Genomic DNA, 14,453 nt, shown 5'->3' on the forward strand with positions numbered 1-14,453 from the left:
CCCATGTTTAAAGATGTTTACCTGATATAAGGTCACAAAGCAGGACTAAGATGAGAATCTGTGTAGGCTTGATATGTCCTTTCTCGACACGCTTTAAGCAGCCTGAATCACACTCAACGTGCTTTACTACAATAGAGAACATATCGTCAGGGGCACGAGTCAATTCTTTGGGCTGCAAATGACTCGAATAGTTTGGAATGGAGTTTTAATGTGTGAAGTATGTGCACACGTAGGAATTTAGAGGTACACCCAGTACTCAATGAACTTGGCTTAGCTTCAACTATTTATTTCCTTTCATCTCCATTTCATCTCCCCACAGTTGGGCTCTTAGGAACATTTTCATTTTGTTTCTTTTCTTTTCTTCTCTTCTCTCTCTCTCTCTCTCTCTTTTTTTTTTACTGTTTATATATTTTTTAGAGAGAGAAAGACAGAGCACCAGTGGGGGAGGGGCAGAGAGAGGGAGACACAGAATCCAAAGCAGGCTCCAGGCTCCGAGCTATCAGCACAGAGCCCGACGTGGGACTTGAACTCACAAACCACGAGGTTATGACCTGAGCCGAGGTTGGACGCCCAACCAACTGAGCCACCCAGGTACCCCAGGAAATTTTCATTTCCAAGGTCAATCCAAAATTGCACTTCTTACAGGCTATGGAAAGTACTCAGGAACGAGCCCCCTGCCTCAGCTCTCCAACTTACAAGATTTACTCTTGGCACAGTGGAAAAAGTGTTATAACAAAAAGATTTAAGATCTATAGAAATAAGATTGAATGAGAATACAAAATGGAGGGGCGCCTGGGTGGCTCAGTCGGCTGAGCGTCTGACTCGGTTTTGGCTCAGGTCATGATCTCACAGCTTTTGGGATCGAGCCCTGAGTTAGGCTCCTCACTGAGCGTGGAGTCTGCTTGGGATTCTCTCTCTCCCTCTCTCTGTCTCTGCCCTGCTCACTTACACACACACATACACACACACTATCTCTCTCTCTCTCTCTCTCTCTCTCTCTCTCAAATAAACTTAAAAAAAAGAATGCGACATGTAAATAGTGTTAAATGTAAATCTTCACATTTTGGTTCTAAGAAAACCAGTGCAACAAGGAAGGGGAGCCATGTGACTGCAGATTTGGGAGTTCTGTTGAGGTGTCTTATGTGAGTCAGTGTCTTAGTTGGCTTGGGCTGCTGTAAAAGAATCCTAGAGGCTGGGTAGTTAAAGCCACGCACATGTATGTTCTTCTCCCAGTTGTGATGCCAAGGTCAAGGCACCGGAATGGATGGATTCTGGCGGGAGTGCTCTTCTTGGCTTGCAGATAGCTGCCTGATTTCTTTCCCAGTGTGCTCACATGACTTCTGGGGGCCTGCACATGGGGAGGGAGACAGAGGGCACACCCTTCAAACTCACCCCACTATTACCTCCAAAGGATGTTCATTTTCTTCCAGGGCACAAGAGCAAGATTGGGGGGAAATCATAAATTCTACCTCCACCAAATTTAATACAACAGATGAACAGTTAAAACTTTTAAAAACCCAAATCCCACCTCACCCCTGTCAGAATGGCTAACATTAACCACACAGGAAACAACAGGTGTTGGCGAGGATTCGGAGAAAGGAGAACCGTCTTGTGCCGTTGGTGGGAATACAAACTGGTACAGTCACTCTGGAAAACAGTATGGCGTTTCCTCGGAAAGTTAAGAATAGAGCTACCCTAGGGTCCGGCAATTGCACTACTAGGTACTGACCCAAAGGATACAAAAATACATACTCAGAGGGGTACATGCACCCTGATGCATATAGCAACATTAACAATAGCCAACCTATGGAAACAGCCCAAATGTCCATCAACTGATGAATGGATAAAGAAAAAAAAAATATATATATATATACACACACATATATATTGATGGCTGGGACATTACTCAGCCATCAAAAAGAATGAAATATTGCCATTTGCATATGGATGGAACTAGAGTATATTATGCTAAGTAAAATAAGAGAAAGACAAATATGATATGTTCATATCATAACAGATGAACATATGGGAATGGAAAAAAAAGGGAGGGAAAAAAAAACCATAAGAGACTCTTAATGATAGAGAACACACTGAGGGTTGATCGAAGAAGGTGGGTGGGGGATGGGCGAAATGGGTGATGGGTATTAAGGAGGGCGCTTGTGATGACCACTGAATGTTGTACGTAAGTGACGTATCACTAAATTCTACTCCTGAAACCAATGTTATGCGGTGTGTTAACTAACTAGAATTTAAATAGAAATAAAATAAATTTAAAAACCCCAAATCTTCTCATCAACAAAAAGGAACTTCAAGCCATGATATTTGAAAAAGAGAGACAGAGAGAGAGACCCCAAGAATCTTCACAGATCGGTGCATTGGGATGGTATTAGAACCCCCTCCACTCATATCCCTTCCCCCAGAAATACTACTTGACGTTGAGAGGGGGTGAAAGAAAGGATACGTGAAACCATTCTACAAAATCAATTCATTGTCCCCAACTTGGGGAGAGGTAGGTAGAGAGCCACCCAGTCAACCCAGGGTGTGGATGTATAAGGCTGGAAGGGAAGAGATTCCACCACTCACCGCCCCCCGCTCCCCGCCGCAACCATCCCACCAGAGACCAGAGCAAACAGACAGGAACAACAGAATGATTACAATCACTGGGGGCTAATTATCTCTAGGAACAAGCAAGGACTTAGAAAAACAGAAGACAAATACATAAGAGAAAATACGTAAGCTAAGATCCTTCATGAAAACTGGAAGGGAGAAGAAAGAAAAACCCAGGCAGAGATCATAGAAAGACTAACAGACCACAGAGCTTCTGAAACCAGACGGACAGAGCCCCCCTCCAAAACAGAGAAAACAGAGCTCCCATAGGAAAACAGAAAAAAAAAAAAGGGAAAGACTTTCTTTTTTTTTTTTTAATTTTTTTCAACGTTTTTAATTTTATTTTTGGGACAGAGAGAGACAGAGCATGAATGGGGGAGGGGCAAAGAGAGAGGGAGACACAGAATCGGAAACAGGCTCCAGGCTCTGAGCCATCAGCCCAGAGCCCGATGCGGGGCTCAAACTCATGGACGGTGAGATCGTGACCTGAGCTGAAGTCGGACGCTTAACCGACTGCGCCACCCAGGCACCCCGGGAAAGACTTTCTAAAAAAGAAAACGTAACAAGATAGAATCAAGGTCCTGTAAATCTTTTACATATGTAAAAGCTAATGCTGTCAATTTATCCATGAAAAGCAAAACATTAGACTGTGGGGATCCAAGCCCCCAACACTATGTGAGAAATTCATCTAAAGAAAGAGGACTTTTCTGTGAAGACCTAAGAGAAGTGAAAGAGTAAGCCATTTGTGCAGGTGCCCAGACTCTGAGGCAGGAGGTTACCAGACATGTTTCAGAAATAGTCTGAGGCCGGTGTTGCCAGCGTGGAGTAAATGAGGGGGAAAATGGCGGGAGGTGAGCTCGGAGAGGAGGTGGAAAGTTAAATCGTCCCCCATCCTGGTGAAGATCTTGGCTTTCACGGTGACGCAGCAAAGCCCCCGCAGGCTTTGTGATGGAAATACGCCACGTTGTAATCCAATATTAACAACACCATGTCTTCCGCTGCATTGAGAATATGCTCTGAGCAATAAGGAGGAAGCTATGGACTAATAAGGAGGCTCTCGAAATAAACCATTATGGTGGTTTGGACCAGGATGGTGGCGGTTGGGGGTGGTGAGAAGTAGTGCGATTCTAAATATATAGTGACATTAGCGCCAACAGGATTTTCACAAGTGGAAGAGTTGGCCTTCGCTGATGAATAGACAGCTCATCCATAATAGCTGGCGAAAAGAAGTAAGTTTTGGGCATGGGAGCCCATAGGTGTGTAGAAGTAATGACAGAAGCATATGGAAGCTACTGAGTGTGACCTTTTTTTTCTCAGGGAAGCAGGAAACAAGGTCACCAGCCCACACCAGGCTGAGGACGGGGGCGGCAGAGGTTTGAGAAGAGAGGAAGATGTTTGGAAGAGCCATCTAAAGAGAATGGAGACAGTGGACGTCCTAGAAAAATATGGTAGAGTGGCTGGTCAACAAGAAGGGGCCACTGAAGGGCTAGTGATCATTAATTTAAAATGAGACGAATCCACACGCTGGTGTGCCTTCTTCCAACCACATTCAGCTCAACAGATGCAGACATGAAGTGCTTGGAAAGCTGCATTTCATGAGGGCTGAAGACTAGCCAAGACAGTATGATGAGGTAGAAGGCAATAGAGGAGGTGGGGTGACTGTACTGTAATGATAAGCCATGAGCTGAAACTGGGTAAGGATGACAGGAGGAACCAACAGGGTAAGGGCTGGTGAAGATGAACAGGCTGGATAAAGAAATTGTGATTTATATACACAATGGAATACTACTTGGCAATGAGAAAGAATGAACTATGGCCTTTTGTAGCAACGTGGATGGAACTGGAGACTGTCACGCTAAGTGAAATAAGTCATACAGAGAAAGACAGATACCATATGTTTTCACTCTTATGTGGATCCTGAGAAACTTAACAGAAGACCATGGGGGAGGGGGAAGGGGAAAAAAAAAGTTAGGGAGGGAGACAGCCAAACCATAAGAGACTCTTAAAAACTGAGAATAAACTGAGGGTTGATGGGGGTGGGAGGGAGGGGAGGGTGGGTGATGGGCATTGAGGAGGACATCTGTTGGGATGAGCCCTGGGTGTTGTATGGAAACCAATTTGACAATAAATTTCATATTAAAAAGAAACAAACAAACAAAAACAGGCTGGATAGACTGATTGACAGTCTCCATGGAGAAGAGGTTTTCAAACTTTACTAAAGAGAAGGATCTGGAAAGATAGAGGTAGTGGTTATTGAGGTAAAAACTTAGTTTATGGATATCCTCCTTCACACCCATTGGATTGATGAAAACTCTAGACTCTCGGATAATGCTACATGTTAGTGAGGGTATGAATTAATAGGAATCTTCAGGGCACCTGGGTGGCTCAGTCGGTTAAGCGGCCAACTTTGGCTCAGGTCATGATCTCGTGGTTCTTGGGTTTGAGCCCCGCATTGGGCTCTGTGCTGACAGCTCTGAGCCTGGGGTCTGCTTCGGATTTTCTGTCTCCCTCTCTCTCTGCCTCTCCCCTGTTCATTCTCTCTCTCTCTCTCTCTCTCTCTCTCTCTCTCTCTCTCTCTCAAAAATAAATAAATATTTTTTTAAAAAAATTTTCAATAGGAATCTTCATGCCCTGCTTTGGAAGTTCTGCGACTCTTCAAGCGGAGTGGTCACACTCAGTGAACTTAAGTAAGCTTCTATCCCAAGATCCAGCACCCTGCCAATACCCACGAGAAGCTTCCCACAAGTGTGTAGAGAGACTCCTACGGCAGCGTTCATTGTAAGACTGTTCGCAGGAGCACAAGGTGGGAGGGAGTCTGGGCACCCACCACTGGGGAACAAAATACAATGTAGAATATGTATAAAATGTAATATACTGCATCTATAAAAAAACAATATTTACAAACAGCAAAATAGAAAGTTCTTTAAAAGATAGGGCTTAATGGGGGGAAAAAAAGAAGGGAAAGAAGAAAGCAATGTTTTTAGAGCTACATAGTTAGGTAAAGATGTAAAATTTAATACACTGGAGTGGGTGTCTAAGAGGGAATGATGAGTTTGGGGGGGAAGAAGAAGAGAAATAACACAGGAGAGAAGTCATGTCCAGATTGATAAGAATAATGAGTTTTGTTACGGAAGAGATTGATTTCAACTGCATGAAGCTTTAAATGGGGCAGAAACATTAAAAAAAAAAAGACAAACTTCACTCTGAGGAATACCTAAAGATGCAAATTCTTCCCTTACTAAATAAAAACAAATGAAAATAAGTAACTTAAAGGCTCAACTCAAGAAGTTTAAAAAAGGAATACATCTACAGAAGGAAGGGACTAGTGAAGATAAAAAGCAAAAAAAAAACCCACAAATTTTAAAACTAGAGAGACAGTAGACTTGGTTTAAAAACATTAAGAACGTTGAGGGCTTTTTAAAGTAATAATTGGAAAAACCCATATATCACTGATTAGCCGGATCAAGAAAAAAGTACATAATTAGCAGTGGGTTCGGTACAATAACGTCAGAAAGAATATTGTAGGTAAAAACATTGCAAAGTGATTTAGTTTGATGCACATAAGTCGGAAAGTAGTGGAGGAAATGGATAGCTCTCTAGAAAAACATAAATGGCTGAAAATGATTCTGGAAGAGATAGAAATTCTAAATGCACCGGTAATATTGGAAGAGCTGAGCACAACAGCAAGAAGAAATAACAAACATTCTAAAGGGTTGCCCATTTCCACAGACATCATTCTAACCCTGAAGGAACGTATAATTCCAATACTATTTATTCTTATCTAGTTAGTAGGACTTAAAGAGAATTTTTTTTTAATTTTGTCCAGAATCACAGTAACTCCAATGCTAAAAGCATATACAATTTTATTCCAAGATCTGATACAAACAGCACAAAGAAAAATAACAACTTTACTTATGATTATCAATGGAGAAAACCTTCAAGAAAATTTTATCTAAATAAATTAGCAAATGTTGAATGAATGGTATACTGTTGCGTGGGGTTATTTTTCCCCCGTGAGTGTAAGGATGGTTCTATGGGTTGAACTGTGTCCTCACAATAGATGTTCAAATCCTAACCCCAACATCCATGAATGTGACCTCATTTGGAAATGGTGTCCTTGGTCAAGTAAAAACGAGGTCATTAGGGTAGGTTCTGATCCAATAGGGCTCGTATCCATGTAACAAGAGAAAATCTGGGCACAGAAAGATATATACAGAAGGAAAACACCATGTGAAGGTGAGACAAAGATTGGAGAGATGCATGTACCAGCCAAGAAATGCCAGAAATTTCTAGCAAACCACAGAAGTAAGAGGAGAAGTGTGGAACAGACAGATTCTTCCTCACAGCCCTTGGAAGGACCAGCCCTGTGGACAGACACCTTGATCTCGGATTTCTAGCCTCCAGAGCCGTGAGACAATAAAATTCTATTATTTAGGCCTCTCAGCCGGTGACATTTTGCTACGGCAGCCTTGCGAAATTAATACAGACGATTCAAAGAGAAAAACTATATGATAATCCCAGTGGATGCCCAAAGTCATGTGAAAAAAATTCAACAGGGATTCTTGGCAAAACAGTAAAAACGAAGCCTTATGAAAATGCTGGAATCAAAAGCCAGCACCTTGCTAGCTGGGGAAACGCTAGAATAATGCTCGTTACAGTCAGGAACAGAAGAAGATACATACTCTCAGGGTCCATATGGTTTTAAAACACTCTTCTGGAAGTTCTACCAAAGCGATTAGACAGGGAATAAAATCAGAGGAGGCACAATTATCAGTGTGTGCAGAGATACGATTGTACGTCTTGTGAGAGCCTAAGCGTCAACTAACAAATCAACATAGGAAATTTCGATGTGCTATCTGGTTAATTGACAAGGAGGAGAGCACTCTTCTCTAAAGAAATGAAATGAACTGCCTCGGAATAAGGAGAGCGGGGAAAGAGGTTGACAGTACACCAGAGGTGAATCATCCCAATGTTGGCAGTTGGGCCCCCACCAGGCTTCGTCCCATCTGCCTGCACTACAGCAACCTGCTTACCTGCAAGCCTCTCCCACTACGTATTCCCAGTCGGCCTTACCATTAATGGCTCAGACCCAGTGCAAAATCGACTGATATAAATAGCAGTAGAGAGCTGTTGGAACTCTTGAGAAAAATCAGCCCAGTCCCTCATTTACTAGCCATGGGATTGCACAGCGACACTAGAGAGAAAGACCAAGGTGAACAGATAGAAAACTCTGCCAGACACAAAGTCATTTAAAAATAATAATAATAATAATAATAATAATAAAGAAGTTCTACTTAGTAACCTCAGAGAGTTTGGGGGAAGATACTGTAATCATAAAAGAACAAAAACGTGGGGCACCTGGGTTGCTCAGTGGGTGAAGCGTCCAACCTCGACTCAGGTCATGATCTCACGGTTCATGGGTTCGAGCCCCTCATCAGGCTCTGGACTAACAGCTCAGAGTCTGGAGCCTGCTTCCGATTCTGTCCCTCTCTCTGTCCCTCCCCTGCTCACGCTCTGTCTTTCTCTCTCTCGAAAATAAATAAGCATGAGGAAAATAAAATAAAATAAAATAACAAAAACGTGTTACAAACAGTAGCAATTTTATTTATTTATTTTTGAATGTGTAGTTATTTATTTTGCAAAAGAGAGCGTGCGTAAGCAGGGGAGGGGCAGAGAGGGCAGAGAGAATCCCAAGCAGGCTGCACGCTTAGTGGGGAGCTGGATGTGAGGCTCCATCCCACAACCGTCAGATCATGAGCTGAGCTGAAATCAAGAGTGTGATGCTTACCTGACTGAGCCACCCAGGTGTCTCCCCAAAATAGCAATTTTAAATATATGAAAGGGCTTGAAAAGTAAGCCTATAATGGCTCAAACTAAAAATTTAATAAAGGGCTGGAAGAAACCATTAAGGCTACCTCGCAGAACGCAGAGCAAGAGATCAGAGGTGGAAAGTCTCTGAGTGAGGGGACAAGGAACATGGAAAATAAAGAGAATTCAAGAGACACACCTTCTAAGTAGAATCCCAGAAATAAGGTATAGGGAAAATGGAAGGGAGCCCTAAGACAATATAAATAGAAATTTATATTTATTTCCAAGGCTATAAAGAGATGTGTTTGGGGATTTCCAGGGGCTTCCTAGTGCAAACTACCATAGGTGAAGAAAGATCTACACTGACATGCATCATGGGACATTCCAGAAAGATCCACACATCGTATGAAATTCCTAAACACTACGGATAAAGAGATAATCCTTAAAGACTTCAAAGAAAAGAAAAAAGAGTCATAGATAAAGAGAACCAAACTAGCCCATCAACAGACTTCGTATTAGCAACGCTCAATGTTAGAAGACAAAGTTTTAGGAGAAAATTATTTTGAACCTAAATTATGATCAATTATACTATCAGTCAAGAGGAGATGAAGAGGGAAAGACTTCCTGACTTGCAAAAACATAAAATGTACCCCCCTGTGATCCCTTTCTGAGGAGACAGACTAGTCCAGAAAAAAACACGGGAAGCAGGAGAGAAGATGTAAGTAACAAGAAACAGAGAAAGTTAAAGAAAAGAAATTGCAGCTGTGCAGTAGGTTGAGATTCATCGGAAAATCTACAACAAAGTCCTAGAAGAATGTCTTCGTGAAAGAAACTGGAAATTAATCCAGCAATAGAATGATGGAGTGGCTGGATGATTATAAAAACATGGTAAAGGGAGCATGTATTTCTTTTCTCAGGAAGAGAATTGAGATTTAGTAAGAAGGAAAAGCAAACATTAAAAAAAAAAAGCCCAACAACCCTTTATCCAGATACGAAGCAAAATAAAATGAAGCAAGTTGTAAGCTATTGATCAAGGATAGGGAAAAAGATAATTCACTTGAGCTGGGTGCTTGAAATAATTCTACATCAAGCGCTACGGGATTTGTGTCAGGGTTCAACCAGAGAAACAAAACCAGTAAGAGGTAAAAATATTAAGAGATTTGCTGCAAGGGATTGGATGTTGCAAACGTGCAGCTTGGCTGGCCAAATCCAAAATCCAAAGAGCAGGCCATCGAGAAGGGCAGTTGGAACTCTTGTGTGCAAACTGAAGCTTCTGTCCGCGGGTGAAATGTCCCTTCTTCCCGGGAAGCCCCAGCTCTTCTCTTAAGGCCTTTGCATGAATTGATTGAGGCTCACACAGGTTATCTAGCACAACCTCCACTTAAAGTCAACTGATGAAGGACTTCAGATGCATCCACGAAATGCCTTCACAGATACACCTAGATTTGTGTTTAATTGGACACCTGAGGACTGTAGCCTAACCAGGTTGACATGCTACTGCCTACCACAGTGTGCAAAGAAAGCGTTATAGGGACACCTGGGTGGCTCAGTCGGTTAAGCATCTGACTTTGGCTCAGGTCATGATCTCATGGTGCATGAGTTCAAGCCCTACATCGGGCTCTGTGCTGACAGCTCGGAGCCTGGAGCCTGCTTCGGATTCTGTGCCTCCCTCTCCCTCTGCTCCTCCCCAGCTTGCTCTCTCTCTCTCTCTCTCTCTCTCTCTCTCTCAAAAATAAATAAAGATTAGAGAAAAATAAGACATTATAATCCTAGGCCACCCTGTGGCTCGTGCAATAAATGGGGCTTGCATATGATACTGTAAATGCATTTGGTTGTTCTTCAGCTCCCAGGATAAGCTTTAGGACAAATGATTGCCAATATGTTTGTGGGGCACGAGATAAACATCATCAACATTGTCAATGTCAAGATATGGCTAAATCTTGACGTGGAGCTGTAAACAACCCAAACACTCATTAATAAATTACGGAATGTCCGTATCACCAAGCGCGATGCTACGCGTAGTCCAAAGGCGATGCGTGGGTTAAAAGGAGGATGTAGCTCTCCCTCTTCTGATACGAGAATTCCAAATTGTGCTATTAAGTGAAAAAGCAAAGGACAGATCAATATATTTATACACGAGATATATGTGTATACACATAATTTTTTCTAGACCATACATATACTAAGGATATACACACAGACACACATATAAATACACATGTATTTATGTATGTTTAGACATATATGTATACTTGTAAATTTTTTAGAAAGATATCTGGGAAAGAAAACATTTTTAGCCTGACATGGGTTTTTTTTTTTTAATGTTTCTTTATTTTTGAGAGAAAGAGGGAGACAGAGCGTGAGTGGGGGAGGGGCAGAGAGACAGGGAGACCCAGAATCTGAAGCAGGCTCCAGGCTCCAAGCTGTCAGCACAGAGCCCGGCACGGAGCTCGATCCCATGAACCGTGAGATCATGATCTGAGCCGAAGTCAGACTCCTAACCGACTGAGCCACCCAGGCCCCCCTAGCTTGACATGTTTATAGAAAGGTACTGAGATGTTAATGGAGAAAGAGAAACTTTTATTTTTCACTTTTGGTGCTAGTTGAATATTGTTTTGTAATGTACATGTAACATATTTATTATTATTTTAAGGTTACCAATGTTATTTGGATGGTGGGATTAAAAGCCATTTAAATTCTCTTCATATTTTCCAGGTCAAAACACACACACACACACCACCTAACAAATGTTACTTAAAAATGTTTACGAGGGCGCCTGGGTGGTTCGGTGGGTTAAGTGTCACAACTCTTGGTTTCAGCCCAGGTCATCACCTCATGGATTCATGGGTTCGAGCCCCACATCCAGCTCTGTGCTGACAGTGTGGAGTCTGCTTGGGATTCTCTCCCTCTCCCTCTCTCTCTGCCCTTCCCCCACTCGTACTGTCTCTCTCTCTTTCAAAATAAGTAAATAAACTTAAAAAAAAAGTAACTCAAAAACTTACTACAAAAAATGTTTACTGAGTACTTACTATATGCTAGGCAGTATGCAAAACCTGGTTATACAAAGGCAGATAAGAGCTTCTGCAGGGTGCCTGGTTGGCTCAGCCTGAAGAGCATGAGATTGTGGGTTCGGGCCCCACCTTGGGTATAGAGATTTAAAAAATAAATAAGTAAACTTAAAAAAAAAAAGAGCTACTGCCTGGAGGGAGTTTCAGCTCAGTTGGGAGATATGTGTATTCAACCAGAATATTATAAAATATCGTGGTGTAATGATAGAAATAAGAACAGGGTGTGATAGAGGCACCAGTCACGCCCCCTGGAGCATGAGGAGCATTCCTGTCGCGGGTGGTCACAGGAGAGGCTAAAAGTGTGCCGTCTGGAGAGGGAGGGACGAACCAGGTGACTGGACCCTGAACTTGGCTTTCCCATCTGTAAGAGTGACTAAACACTTATCTCAGGGTTGCGAACAGACGAAATGAAATCGTATCTATAAAAAGCTTGTAGCGGCATTCAAGTCCAAGTGCTTTTCTCCTTTCTCTGACTCATACCGGAAGCTGGAAGATTGCACCAGCTAGAGGTTTCTGTTCTTTCTAAGTCAGACACCAACAACAATCCAGAGGGAAACGACTTGCCCAACGTGACTGGCTGGCGGGAGGCAGAGGTGAGACCAGAGCACAGATCTCCTGACACTGTGGTTGGCGCTCCTTGCATGGTGCCCACAAGCAGTGACACCACATCGTCTCCAGTTGTTCGTGTGTTGTGTTGGGCGCTGGGCGAGGTGCCATTATCTCCAGTTGCCCGAGTGTTGTGATGGGGTCTGGATAAGTGGCATGGGGACCAAGGGAGTCACAGAGCCCCAAAGCACAGGTCGTTACACTTCTTGATGGAAGGCCAGGCTCCAGGTCTGCAACGAGTGGTCCACCTGTGACCCTAGAGCCTGCGGGCTCTGTTGATCTGTTCCTCCTCCCTCCCTTCTCAGCACCCACCAGTCAACCGCAGGTGGAGGCTCCCAGGTCTGGGAAGCTACCCATGAAGGCGTATTATCATGTTCAAATGTGTGTGTGTGTGTGTGTGTGTGTGTGCTGGTGGGTTAATCCCCTGCATTCTACCAGATAAAGGTCTATGTCAGCCCAGCCCCGGAGTTAAATTTGATGGGGGGCATTTGAACAATAAGGCGGTGCTCGGTTTGTAACACAGATGGAGATGAAGAGTCCATGGCTCCATTTTATAGTGCTTCTACACAGAGGAGGGGCAGTGGGAGCGTCAGCAGCCAAAGGCATCTCAAGAGCTCTTAAATTCGGAAGGAATCTGAGGGTCGGAGCTAATGAAATAATCACCCCCGCACTCCTGAAGGGCAAGCCACACGCAAAACTGCACCGAGGAGCCAGCTGGGCGTCTGCACGAGCTAAGTTGACAAAGGGGGCTCTTCAAACACTTCTTGCTAATCAGCTAATTACAGATTACCCTGTAGAGAAGTTCCAAATTGCCAGCGAAATGTGCTTCACAATTGCTCTGTACAAAAGGCAAAGGTTATAATTCAGCTGTGCCCATTATTAAACCAAGAGACTGTCCTTTATACTAAAAAGTGAGTGAAGACGGTAGGGGTAGTTCTGCTCCCTGCCGTCCTTTAAGCCTCAAGAAAATTTAACTCCGGGGCTGGGCTGACATAGACCTTTATGTGGTAGAATGCACGGGATTAATCCACCACTAGGGGGCCCCAATTACACCCAGTGATCTAACCAGATACCAACTCTACAGGTACATTAACATGTCAAAGGACAGATGAGTATTTCACCTCTTAAATGATGTCTTTCTTGAGTTCCTTGGTCCAGGAGATCTCTGATCCTTGGAGCCCAGATGATTCCTCAATCAGCTAGTGGCATGCCTTTTGTGATGATGTTTATTCTGTTGTGGACAGGATTTGCTGTAAATAGGTCAGCTTCTTAAAGTACCCCAAGAGACCAGGGCCATATGCACAATAGAATCAGGAAATATACATCATCAATAACAGTGCTACTACTTACTGAACACTCCTATGTGCAGGGCACTTTTATAGTTGCTATGCATGTATTAGCTCACTGCATCATCTTAACACTTTGCAATAAGTACTGTTATTACTCTCATTCTGCAAATAAGGAAATTAAGGCTTATAAGCAACTCCCCCATACTACCAACATAAGTAGTATATTAGCTCTCTATTGTTGCATAGCAAATGATCCCCACAGCCTCGGGGCTTACAGTGACGATAAACATTTACCACCCTCACACAATTTCTAGGTCAAGAACTCACAAGTGCCTCCATAGGCACTTCTGATGCAGGACTTCTCGTGACGTTATGGGCAAGACGCCCGTTGGGGCGGCATCATCTGAAGGCTTGACTGGGGCTGGAAGAACTGCTTCCAAGATGGCGCACCACACAGCTGGCGAGCTTGTGCCGGCTTTTGGAAGAAAATCTGGTTTTCACCCTGTGGGCCTCTCCGGGAGATGCTGCAATGTTCTGGCAACATCGCAGCCGACTCTCTTCAGAGTGGGTCATCCAAGAGAGAGCAAGGTGGGAAATTCAATGTCCTTATAATCTAGCCCCAGAAGCCACACATTGGTACTTCCACGGTGCTCTGTTGGACCCACAAGCCTGCCATGATCCAGCGGAGGAAGCCCCCTAACACAAGGGCATGACTACAGAGAGAGAATCACTGGGGATGCCTTGGAGACTGGCAGAACTTGGATGTGAGCCTGGGTCTACTCTCTGCAAAGCTGTACTCTTGAATACTGAACTCTGAAGCGTGTGAGATACCCGGAGAGTCATGGAAGAGTCAACGATGGCAAAATTAAAACGACAACACATTGAGTGCCTACTATGTCCTAAGCACTATACTGAGTTATCTGCATCAGACCTAATGATAAGGCTCAGAGAAGTTCAATGATTTGCCCAGCGTTTCAGAAGTGAAATTCAAAAAGACAACTCAAAATTGTCCTTATGAATGCAAAGCCTATAGAAGACAAATGAGCAAGTATGAATGCAGGCCACTTATGTGAAG

At 43.4% G+C, this 14,453-nt stretch overlaps 1 long non-coding RNA gene across 1 annotated transcript; it reads right to left on the reverse strand.

The window, feature by feature from the left end:
* Positions 1 to 1,019: 1,019 nt before the first annotated feature.
* LOC123382068 lies at positions 1,020 to 13,323 on the reverse strand. The gene is made up of 3 exons (XR_006589837.1): positions 13,211 to 13,323; positions 10,417 to 10,508; positions 1,020 to 1,348 (listed from the first exon to the last, which is right to left on the reverse strand). It is a non-coding gene; the product is annotated as an uncharacterized LOC123382068 (long non-coding RNA).
* Positions 13,324 to 14,453: the final 1,130 nt, after the last annotated feature.

Source organism: Felis catus, chromosome E1 (genome assembly GCF_018350175.1).
Source record: "Felis catus isolate Fca126 chromosome E1, F.catus_Fca126_mat1.0, whole genome shotgun sequence".
NCBI lineage: Eukaryota > Metazoa > Chordata > Mammalia > Carnivora > Felidae > Felis > Felis catus.